We start from the raw sequence: 10,740 nt of genomic DNA, 5'->3' as shown, positions 1-10,740 counted from the left end.
GCAAAAGTATGTCACTGGGGGTTGGCTTTGCTGTTTCAAAAGCTTAAGCCAGGCTGCAAGTCACTCTCTCTTCCTGCCTGCTGTTTCAAATGTAGAACTCTCCAGCACCATGTCTACCTTCATGCTACCATATTTCCCACCATAACAATAATGGACTAAACATCTAAATTTTATTTACCCCTCAATTAAATGTTTTCCTTTATAAGAGTTGCTGTGGTCATAGTGTCTCATGATAGCAATACAACCTTAAGACATTTATTGATGGGGGAAGGCCCAACCCATTGTGGGTGGGGCCACCCCTGGGCTGATGGTCCTGAGTTCTAGAAGGCAGGCTGAGCAAGCCATGAAGATCGAGCCAGTAAGCAACACCCCTCCATGGCCTCTTGCATCAGCTCCTAGTTCCAGGCTCCTGCCATGTTTGTGCTCCTGTCCAGATATCTCTTGATGATGAACTGTTATGTGGCAGCATAAATTAGATAAACTCTTTCCTCTCCAAGTCATGGTTTTAAATCACAGGGACAGTGATCCTGCCGGAAATAGTACTCCTCTTCCTCAAGACATGAAGTCTAACTCTCTTGTCCTCAAATTTGAATAAGCAAGAAGTCAATTAGAATGACTTCCTCGGCCCAGGCATGAAAAAGAGTGCAGTTTTCAATAGAATTTTGTTAAGCCTGGAGTTTTTTGAGTCATTGTGAATGAAACCCAATTGCCCCAAGGCTGCCATGTTGTGGCAAAATATGGCAAGGCACCAGAGAGATTCTCTGGCTATAGCCATACTAATCCTCAATCTCAGCCCACGAGTACTTGAGACATTTAGCATTCATGTAAGTGCACTTAGATACAGACGTTTCCCTGGCTGAGCCTTCTGTAAAAGCTGTTGGCTTAGTCATGGTTATTATGGCTGCAATGAAACACCATGACCAAAAGCAACTTGGGGAGGAAAGAGTTCATCTGACTTGTGCTTCCACATCACTGTGCATGATCAAAAGAAGTCAGGATGAAAACTCACACAGAGCAGGAACCTGGAGCAGGGGCTGATGCAGGGGCCATGGAGGGGTGCTGTTCATGGCTTGCTCAGCCTGCTTTCTTATAGAATCCAGGACTACCAAGGATGACACCATTCATGATGGGCTGGATCCTCTCCCATCAATCACTAATTTAGAAAAATGCCTTACAGCTAGATTTTATGGGGTCTTTTTCTCAATTTAGGCTCCCTCCTCTCCAGTGACTCTAGCCTGTGTGGAGCCTGACATAAAGCTAGCCAGCACAGCTGTACTCACAATCTTCAGAGAAGATTCCTGACCCGGAGTAGCTGTGAGAAAATAGATATATGCTCATCTTACAGTTAGCTAATAGTGAGTTCCTGGTCCTAGTCTTCAGGTCACCCTTGCCCAGGCACCAGACATACAAGCAGTGAGCCTCTGAGCCTCTGAATCATTCCAGTACCTAGGTATAGACGCCCCTCCCAGCATTCAAATGCCCCCCGTGACTCTAGACATTACTGAGCAGAGGCGGCTCTCTCATTCATGCCATATTACACTTCTAACCTTATAACCCAGAAGCTTAATGAAATGGTTGTTCTTTAAAACCTCTATAGTTGAAAGTTGTTGTAACACAGCCATAAAGAAAGAAGAAGGGCTGGAGAGATGGCTCAGCTGTTAAAGGCTAGGCTCACAACCAAAAATATAAGAAAGAAGAAAACTGTATCAACTATGATGTCCATGGCCTATGGCAGAAGGGAAACTACAGCTGCCACTGTCACTGTTAGGTCATTGAATCCTTCTTCTCCTGTAAAACCACTCCCTGCAGGCAGTTCCCACTAGTCTTCCAAGGGTATATGGTCTTACCCAGGGGGTCTGTTGGCTGAGAGCATTTGTACAACATAGAGCCTTGCTGAGGCTTCGATGTTGCATGCTTCTAAGGACCTGGCCAAATTCTAGACTTTACCACTCTATTATTTATTTATTTATTTATTTATTTAGTTAGTTAGTTAGTTAGTTAGTTAGTTAGTTAGTTAGCTAGTTAGTTAGTTAGTTTGTTTGTTTGTTTGTTTTTCCGTTTTTCGAGACAGGGTTTCTCTGTGTAGCCCTGGCTGTCCTGGGACTCACTCTGTAGACCAGGCTGGCCTTGAACTCAGAAATCCACCTGTCTCTGCCTCCCAAGTGCTGGGATTAAAGGCGTGCACCACCACTGCCCAGCTAATTTTTATTTTTTAGGGTGTGTAGAGGTGGTTTTGTTCTTTCAGTTTTATGTAATTAAAATCTCCTATCGTCCAAAGCTCTGACTAATGACCGGGAAGTGCTGTGGAGGGAAAGAGAAGGAAAGACTAGTCAGGGGAACTCAGAGGAGTCAGCGGGAGGACGGTGATAAGCTCTTGCTCAAGCCATATCAACTCTGAGACAGGACATGTACATGCATGCATGCATGTGGGAGCACACACATGTACATGGGGACACACACTCACAAGCACACTTGTTCATACACAAATGCTCACAGACTCCATGCACCTCTGACATTTGCCTTCCCTACCACAGCAGAACTGAAAGCCGTTGACCGGCATGCAGACAGCGCAGAAAGTGTCTGCAGACACGTTCTCACAGGAGGTTTTCAAGAAGCAAAGGACTTCCATCCTATGCACTAAACTCATATCTCAATAACTTAAATTTGAATTTTTTTTTTTTTGGAAAATCGGGTAGCATTATTCCTCCCACCCTTCCTGAAGTCTCACATCCAGCACCGCTCCCAGCCTAACTAGAAGAAGAAGAAGTAACAGAGGACAGGAAATTTGTACAATGGAGTGTATTTTCAAAAGAACGTGTGTTTTCCTTCCAATTTTTGAGTATTCATTTGGTTCGTTAGCGTTAATGACCACCTACCTGAATGCAAACCAGCCTCTCCATGATGCAAGTGCACCCTTCCTACAGAATGATAAGCACAGTCAAGACATCCCCAACAGTTACCAAGCCTTGAGCGTAAATGAGGTCACACTTTATTTATTTAGCAAATACTAACCCAGGACTCACAATGGGCAATTCAAAGTGTGTTAAGATCAATTGGTTTTTGCTAAAATGTCAAGAACACACAGGGGGCACAGGATGGCTTCTGCTATTAATAGTGTTGAGAAAACTGAGTATCCACATGCAGAAGAATGACGCTAGGCCTTCATCTCATGACACGCAGAGAAATCAACTGAAAATGCACTAAACGGCTGCATGTAGACGCTGTCAGTTAGTTAGGAGAAAGCATAGAATGTAAGTTCCGTGTCGGTGGCCTGGGAGGTAACATTTTGGCTATCGATGCAAATGTGCATGTAAGACAGACAGACAGACAAGAGGAACAACGCCAATATCAAAGCTTCTGCATAGCAAAGGAGACAAGCCACAGGAGAAAGAGGTAATTTACAGAATAGAAGAAAGTGTTGAAAAACCAGAGTATAAGAGAATAGTACCCCAAATAAACAAGAAACTCAAATGCTTCAATAGGAAGAAAACAAGGAGCCTCATTAAACAACGGGCAAAGGGCCTGAATAGACATTTCTTTAGAGAAAATATGCAAGAGGCCAACAGATCTATGACAAACTGTTTGGCATCACTAATTCCCAGGGAAAAGCCAATCAAAGCCACAGGAAGGCACTACATCATATCTGATACAATGGCTACTTCCCAAAACTCAGAAAATAGCAAGTGCTGACAGAAGTGGTGAAGAAGGAACTCTAGAATCTGCTAATAGGAATGTAAATTTGTGGCTTAATCTATCTTAACCAGGAGCTTAATCTATCTTGCTCAGCAGTTAATAGCACTGACTTCTCTTCCAAAGGTCCTGAGTTCAAATCCCAGCAACCACATGGTGGCTCACAACCATCCGTTATGAGATCTATTGCCCTCTTCTGGGGTGTCTGAAGACAGCTACAGTGTACTTACATATAATAAATCCTTCTTTTAAGGGGGGGGGTATAAATATGCAGCCATTGTGAAATCAGTATGGAGATTCCCCTCGTAATTAAAAATAGACCATGTGCTCCAGCAGTTCTCTAACTAGGTATATAGCCTAAGGAAGTAAGATCAAACTGTCAGAGATGTCTGCATTTCCTTGTTGACTGCAACAGTATTCAAAATAGCCAAGATATGTGTCTGATCTCAGTGTCTACTAGGGGATGAATGGATAAAGAAAACATGGTATACATACCTAATGGAATAAAGTTAAGAAATGGACACCCTGCCCATCTATGACAATGTAGACAACCCTGGAGAGCATTGTGGTAAGGGAAATGAGCCCAGTGTAGAAAGACCCATGTTCTATGATCTCACCTGTTATACGGAATCGTGGGGGGGGGGGGGAGCTCCTGGGGCGAGGATGATGTGAACAGAGCTGATGATACAAGAACAGAGAGTTCAGTCAGAAAGCAGAAGGCTGAGATCTATGTTGTACAACCCAGGGAATATTATTAACAACAATGTACTGTGTACTTGAAAATTACTAAGAGAGTAGATTTTAAGTGTTATCTCCAGGAAAAATAAAGCATTGAGGGATGCCTAGGACACATAGAGGTATGCTAATTAGCTTGGCTTAGCATCATTCATTTCATAATAAATACATATGGTGTTGTATACTAAAAATGTATATTTTATTTGTCTGTTTAAGTTCTTTAAGATCTTAAAAAGAATCTATTGTTCTTTGTAAGAGCTTTATGAGATGGGTGCTGTTTACAGCCTTCCTGTCTTACAAGTGAGGGACAGAGGACCAGGAGCTTAATCTATCTTGCTCAAGGACACACAGCACATAAATAGATTTGGGCTTGGACCCAGACGCCCCACTCTAGAGCGTCTGGACTTCCCTCACCAGTTGCAGCACTTGGAAGAGTGGGCATTGCTCCTCGCCTGGGCAGCACAGTGGAGCTGGCCCTGATGGTGAAGGCATGGGTGTTACAAGAATGAAAGAGCTGTCCCAGCCCCTCACAGGCTGCAGCACTTGGGAGAGTGGCCCATGTGCCTTGACCAAGCTGCACTGTGTAGCTGGCTCTGTAGGTGTGGGCGCAGATGAGCTGGCTTGGAGGGCATGAGTGCAGGAGTGCTGAACCTGCCTCCTACAGATGGCTGATTTGGGTGGCCTAGCTGGAGCAGTGCTGAGAGCTCACCCTGGTGGTGCAGATAAGGGAGAGCAGGAGCACTAACTAGCTCAGTTCCCACCCAGGCTCTGATCCAGGGCTCTGAGATGGCCCACCCCAACATCTCTACCATCTGCAAATGGTTGGGAAGTATAAAAGGACCAGTCCTGCTGATCCAAAGCCGCAGGATCTCCATGACACAGGGCAACAGCAGGATAACCAGTGGGAATCCTGGTGATGATCCCGTATTGATGCTATCACAGAAGCCAAAGATCTGGAACCAGACCAATGACTCATTGAGATAAACACTTGCCAGTGAAAACGTGTGGTCAGAGGGATATGCTGTGGGACACAGTGTGACATACTACAGCTTCCACGATGAGATTTTTGTGTGCTTTTTATTCAGGGGCAGGGAGGTTGTAAGGAAGAAGGGCAGATATGAGAGACAGGGAGATGAACTGGACCGGAGTGCATGATGTGAAACTCACAAAGAATCAATAAAAACTTTTGTTTTCTGTTTTTTTTTTTAAGCATGCTACTGAATGATAGATTGACATGTCTTGTACATAGTCAACCTAATTTAGCAGCTGCCATGAAAATCACGGGCAAGCAGACAGAAAGACAGACAGACAGGCACACACACACACACACACACACACACACACACTCACAAAGACTCATTTTTTCCCAATTCTCACCATCCAGAGCCTTTGGGAAGTGTAACATGTGGCCTCAGTGTTCCCAGAATTCTGTTCCCAGAAAACAAACTATTCTATTTTCTTTTCTTTTCTCTTCTTTTCTCTTCTTTTCTCTTCTTTTCTCTTCTCTTCTCTTCTCTTCTCTTCTCTTCTCTTTTCTTCTCTTCTCTCTTCTTTTCTGTTCTGTTCTGTTCCGTTCAGTTCCGTTCTATTCTACACACTGTTCTTTTCTATACACCAGCTACTATCTAGTGGAATAAACATCCCTTAAGCACCATGACTTCAGATAAGAAACAGATTTCATTCATCGTTCTGCAGGTCAGTTGATAGGTTCTGGGCTTGGTTGGGCTTGGTCACGTTTAGAGCTAACTGTAAATGGACTCTTCACTGACCTGTGTTGGCTGAGAAATACTGGGGTAGTTGGTTCTGAACCACATGTCTCCCCCTTGCAGCAGGCTAGCCCAGACAATGGCAGAGGGGCAGAGAGGCAGATGAGTTCACTGTACACTTAGCATACCTTTCTGTAGATTTGCCTTCGCTAACCTTCTATTGGGCAAAGCAAGTCACATAGCTGAACCCAAGTCCAGTTGGAAGGATGCTGTGGTTAAATGGCTCAAGGAGCGGAAACAGAGAAAGATAAGAAGTTGGATTGTGAATACACACAACCCGTCCGTGACATACTATTTTTCTTAGCTAAAGAACAGAACTACATGCATGTGCATGTGTGTGCTTGTATGTACACATATGCATGCATGTTCACGTATGCGAATGCGTTTGTATGCACAGGCACGTGTGAAGATCAGAGGACAAGCTCAAGTGCCATTCCTCCTCAAGAACCGTCTACTTTGTATTTTGAAGCAGGGTCTCTCACTGGCTTCCTGATTAGGCTGGCTGGCTGACAGGCCCTAGGGAGCCACCTGTCACATGGCCCTGAGCACCCATGCCCTCACATAGCAAGCACCTTATAGGCCAAGCTCTCATGCCCATCTCAGAACAAAGTTAAATTTCAAGTAAAAAGTCATTTAGGTAAAGCACCCCAAGGGCCCATAAATTATAGGTGAGCTCCCAAGGTCAGTGAATAAGGGGGCCACAGGGGGAACAAGGTGCACAAGTAGGTTCTTTAGAGAAAGGGAACGGGCTTCCCTCTGCACTTGCAGGAAACTAACTTGAGAGTGCAGAGCTCAGACAGCGAGATCCCCGTTCTGGAGGCAAGGTGGCAGTCAGCACCAGCCACTATGCTAGTGTCTGAGCAATGAAGTTAGTGTAGACACGACATCAGAGCAGGCAGCGCTACACGGAGTCCCATAACGATCTCTTAGCACATCAGCGTCTCGTTTTGTTTCTCCTGGAGAAAGCTCAAATGTTGGATTCCCTGATACAAAGTTGGCCCCCAGGCAACCCCAGCCTTCCAGGAGGGCACGAGTGAGTATCTCTTTTCTTTCTGTTCCTGGAAAGCAGTAACTGTCATTTTCTGGGCTCACACACCCTGCACACAGGCTGATTATAATCCTCTCTCTGAGAAATAGGGAACCCTAGGAAACCTGCCAAAACGACTCTCCAAATGTCCAAATCCGTGACTGTTGCTTCTCTGGTGGGAGCCACCAGAAACAGTCACCCTCCTGAAGAAGGAAAGGTCAGGACCTGTGGGTAAATACTGACTGGTGGAAACTTTGCATTTGAAATCAAAAAAGCCTCAGTAGTTGGAAAAACTTAACCCAAACAAAAACTAAACACATGAAAGTGAGCCAACGGGCACTCTGCTTTCTGTCACAGGGATGCCAAGACAGTCTCAGTGACAGCATTGCCTTCACTGGGGCTGCTGAGAGAGGGAAACAGGCTGCTTGTGGTGACTGGAGGCAAGGGGGATCTTGGCTTCCTTCCCAGAGTGCATCACTTGGGAGAGATCTTTCTAGTTGTTATCTCAATGGGCCCTCAAAGAATCCCCACGATGGGTTAGGGAGATGGTTTGCTTGCCTTGTAAGCAGGGGGACTAAGCTCAGTCCCTAGCATCCAGGTTAAAAAACAAACAAACAAACAAACAAACAAACAAACAAACTTGGCCTGGAGGCACACACTTGCTATCTCAGGTCTTAGAGGGTGAACTCAGTTCGATCCCTGGGTCTAGCTGAGTAGACAGCTTAGGCTACTTGTCAAGTTCTAGGCCAGTGAGTCAAAAAAGGCAAGTGGGGGCTGGAGAGATGGCTCAGTGATTAAGAGCACTGAATGCTCTTCTGAAGGTCCTGAGTTCGAATCCCAGCAAACACATGGTGGCTCACAACCATCTGTAATGAGATCTGATGCCCTCTTCTGGTGTGTCTGAAGACAGCTACAGCGGGCTTACATATAGTAAATAAATAAATCTTTAAAAATAAAAAAAATTAAAAAAAAAAAAAGGCAAGTGGATAACACCTAAGAAAAACACCCTTGAGGTTGACCTCTGGCCAGTGCACTGGGAAACCATCGGGTCCAGGGCCTTCATGCCACAGCTATCCATATTCTCTGGTATACAGTTAACAAGGGGATTGGTCAGCTCAGGGAATTGAAGAGAATCCATCCATGTCTAGAGTTTCTAAAACTGAACTACCTGTGGCTCGCAGGGCAAGGAACAGACCTGGTTTATTTTCTTATCTCCTTCATCATCCTTTTCAGTTATCTGCTACAGTTACTTTCATGTGTGTTCACTGAGGAAGGGTGAGGACGCATGTATGGTCATGTATGCACGGGTATTCAGGTGCACATAAAATTCAAAGATTGATATTCAATGTGTTCCTTGATTTGTCTGTGTAGTATTTTTTTTTTTGAGGCAGTCTCCCTTTAAACTTGAAGCTCACTGATTGGCTAGCCTGTCTGGCCAGCAAGCTCCAGGGACCCTCTTACCACCCACCACCTCTCTCCAAATGCTGGGATTACAAGTGCACACTGCTACGCCTGGGTTTGTACACAGGATGTGGGGGTTCAAACTCAGGTCCGTACGCTTGTGCAGCAAGCTTCTTCTTCACTGAGTCGTCTCCCCAGCCCTCTACTCCAATTCTTACAGTGGGGAGAGAAGAAACACCTCAGTTTGAAGCAGGGAGATATCTGGTTTCATATATTTTGGGGAGCAAAGATTCCTTTAATGGAGACACCATATCCTTCCTTTTCATTGAGGTGTGTATTTCCTTTCATCTGACTTTTCCTGTTTAACAATAATTCAAATTTTGATTCACAATGTCCCTAAATTGATTACATTAATTACTCAATTAAGATATATATTCTTAATATATGTTATATACATATATATACATATATACATACACAACACACACAGAAGCCTTATGGACCCAGAAAACATAAAACTTTTATATTTCCATTTACAAACACAGTATCCATTTAGCTATAATATCAATAAAGCTGGTGGTCTTATTGGCTTCTTTCATTCATTCTCTTGGCCATAAGTTTATCATATTCTGCAGCCTCCTTATTTTTATTAACACATTTTTTCTTCAGAGCAATTTGTCTGGGTTTGTGTTGCAGGACACATGAAATAACAAGACGTGGACTCTTGGGTGCTTTGGTCCTGGGCTTCTTTCCTTCTTTCATTTAAGGGAAATATGCTTTTTCTGAAAGCATATTGGCAGACATCATCTTTTTTTTAGAGAAATTAAGAAGCTTAAGGATTTTGCTATCTCTTGGGGGTCCCCACCACTGAGGCACACTGATGTCCTCACAATGGCAGTCCCAGGAATATCTTACTTTCCTTGTTTTATAATAACAAAGTTGAGATTGCTCACACAATGACATCCACAATGCATTCCCAGACAGACCCGTGCTTCCTGTCTCCAGCTACCTTGGTCTATAAGAATGCCCCTTACGCAACAGCAGGTGCACTCTGCCACAGGTCAAGACATGTTGCTTCAATGGGGAAACCTGGTTTGTCACTCCCACCACTGATCTGGACCAAACTCTTCACTCTACCAAGTGCATCAGCAGCTCCTCTGTGCCCATGTGCTTCTCATAAAACACAACGAAGCTTCATCATCCACCCCGATGAGCTTTTGACCAGCGGCTGGGAAGGAGATGGTGAACTTCATCTTGACCCAGCCAACTGTCTGGGAGTTGCCATGAAGAAAGAACTATATAGTTTTATTTGCTTTTCCTCAGACTGAATGTGAGGTTTATTACTAAATATGGTTTGATGGGGTGGGTGTAAGGACAGCCCCGTTAGAAGCCCTAGTTGGGGAAAAATTTGACCCCAGCTATCAGCGATGGGCTGCTTCCTAGCTATCACATCTTTAAATTTATCTGTAAGCCCCACTTCTTTGAGATATGGATCTTTTGGTAGTGGGGGAATTTGAACTTGGCTCTATGCAGGGCCTCTAGTCATGTGTCATTCTGCAGCTTAGGGTGAATGGACATGATGGACCTGGCCAATGTGATTCCTGGACATTGTGCCCTGGGCACTCCACCTACTGGTCTGGAGCCTTCCCTGGGGACAGCACTGAGATCAGAGATATAATATATAGCAGAACGTTGTCTCTGAAGTCCCATAGGCCAATCCATATAGAAATAGACTTGCTATATTACCAAGGGAGATGCTGCTCACAGCCACTGCAAACCAGGCTCCTGACAGTGAAGGAACCTGGTTGGCTTAATGGGTTGCATCCAAAAATTACATTGGATATTGAGATTGCATTGGTTATATTTGAAGAAATGTTAATAATTATCAGCTGCAGCATGCTGTATCCTTTATAACTATTTAAAACAACAATACATCTTTAAAAGCATGTCATTATGGAGATTTTTCACAGTTTCTTTCAAGGCACATAAGAAAAAGATGTACAAAGGCCTCTGATTTAATGCAAGTATTTTATACAGGTGAGGCTCTTGAACTCTGAGGGTAGAAAGGTCATATAGCAAAGTAATAACCAAGCCAGCCCCACCTACAAGGTCTCGGAATTC

General features: G+C 44.2%; 1 non-coding gene across 1 annotated transcript; it reads right to left on the bottom strand.

Moving 5' to 3' along the window:
- Window positions 1–10,309: 10,309 nt before the first annotated feature.
- Gm25391 lies at window positions 10,310–10,443 on the bottom strand. Its single transcript, XR_003955473.1, has one exon. It is a non-coding gene; the product is annotated as a small nucleolar RNA SNORA70 (small nucleolar RNA).
- Between the last annotated feature and the right edge of the window lie 297 nt (window positions 10,444–10,740).

The sequence above is a fragment of the Mus musculus genome, chromosome 4 (assembly GCF_000001635.26).
Source record: "Mus musculus strain C57BL/6J chromosome 4, GRCm38.p6 C57BL/6J".
Lineage (NCBI taxonomy): Eukaryota > Metazoa > Chordata > Mammalia > Rodentia > Muridae > Mus > Mus musculus.
The sequence above is the reverse complement of the archived record's forward strand: the minus strand, read 5'-3'. Positions and strand labels throughout refer to the sequence as shown.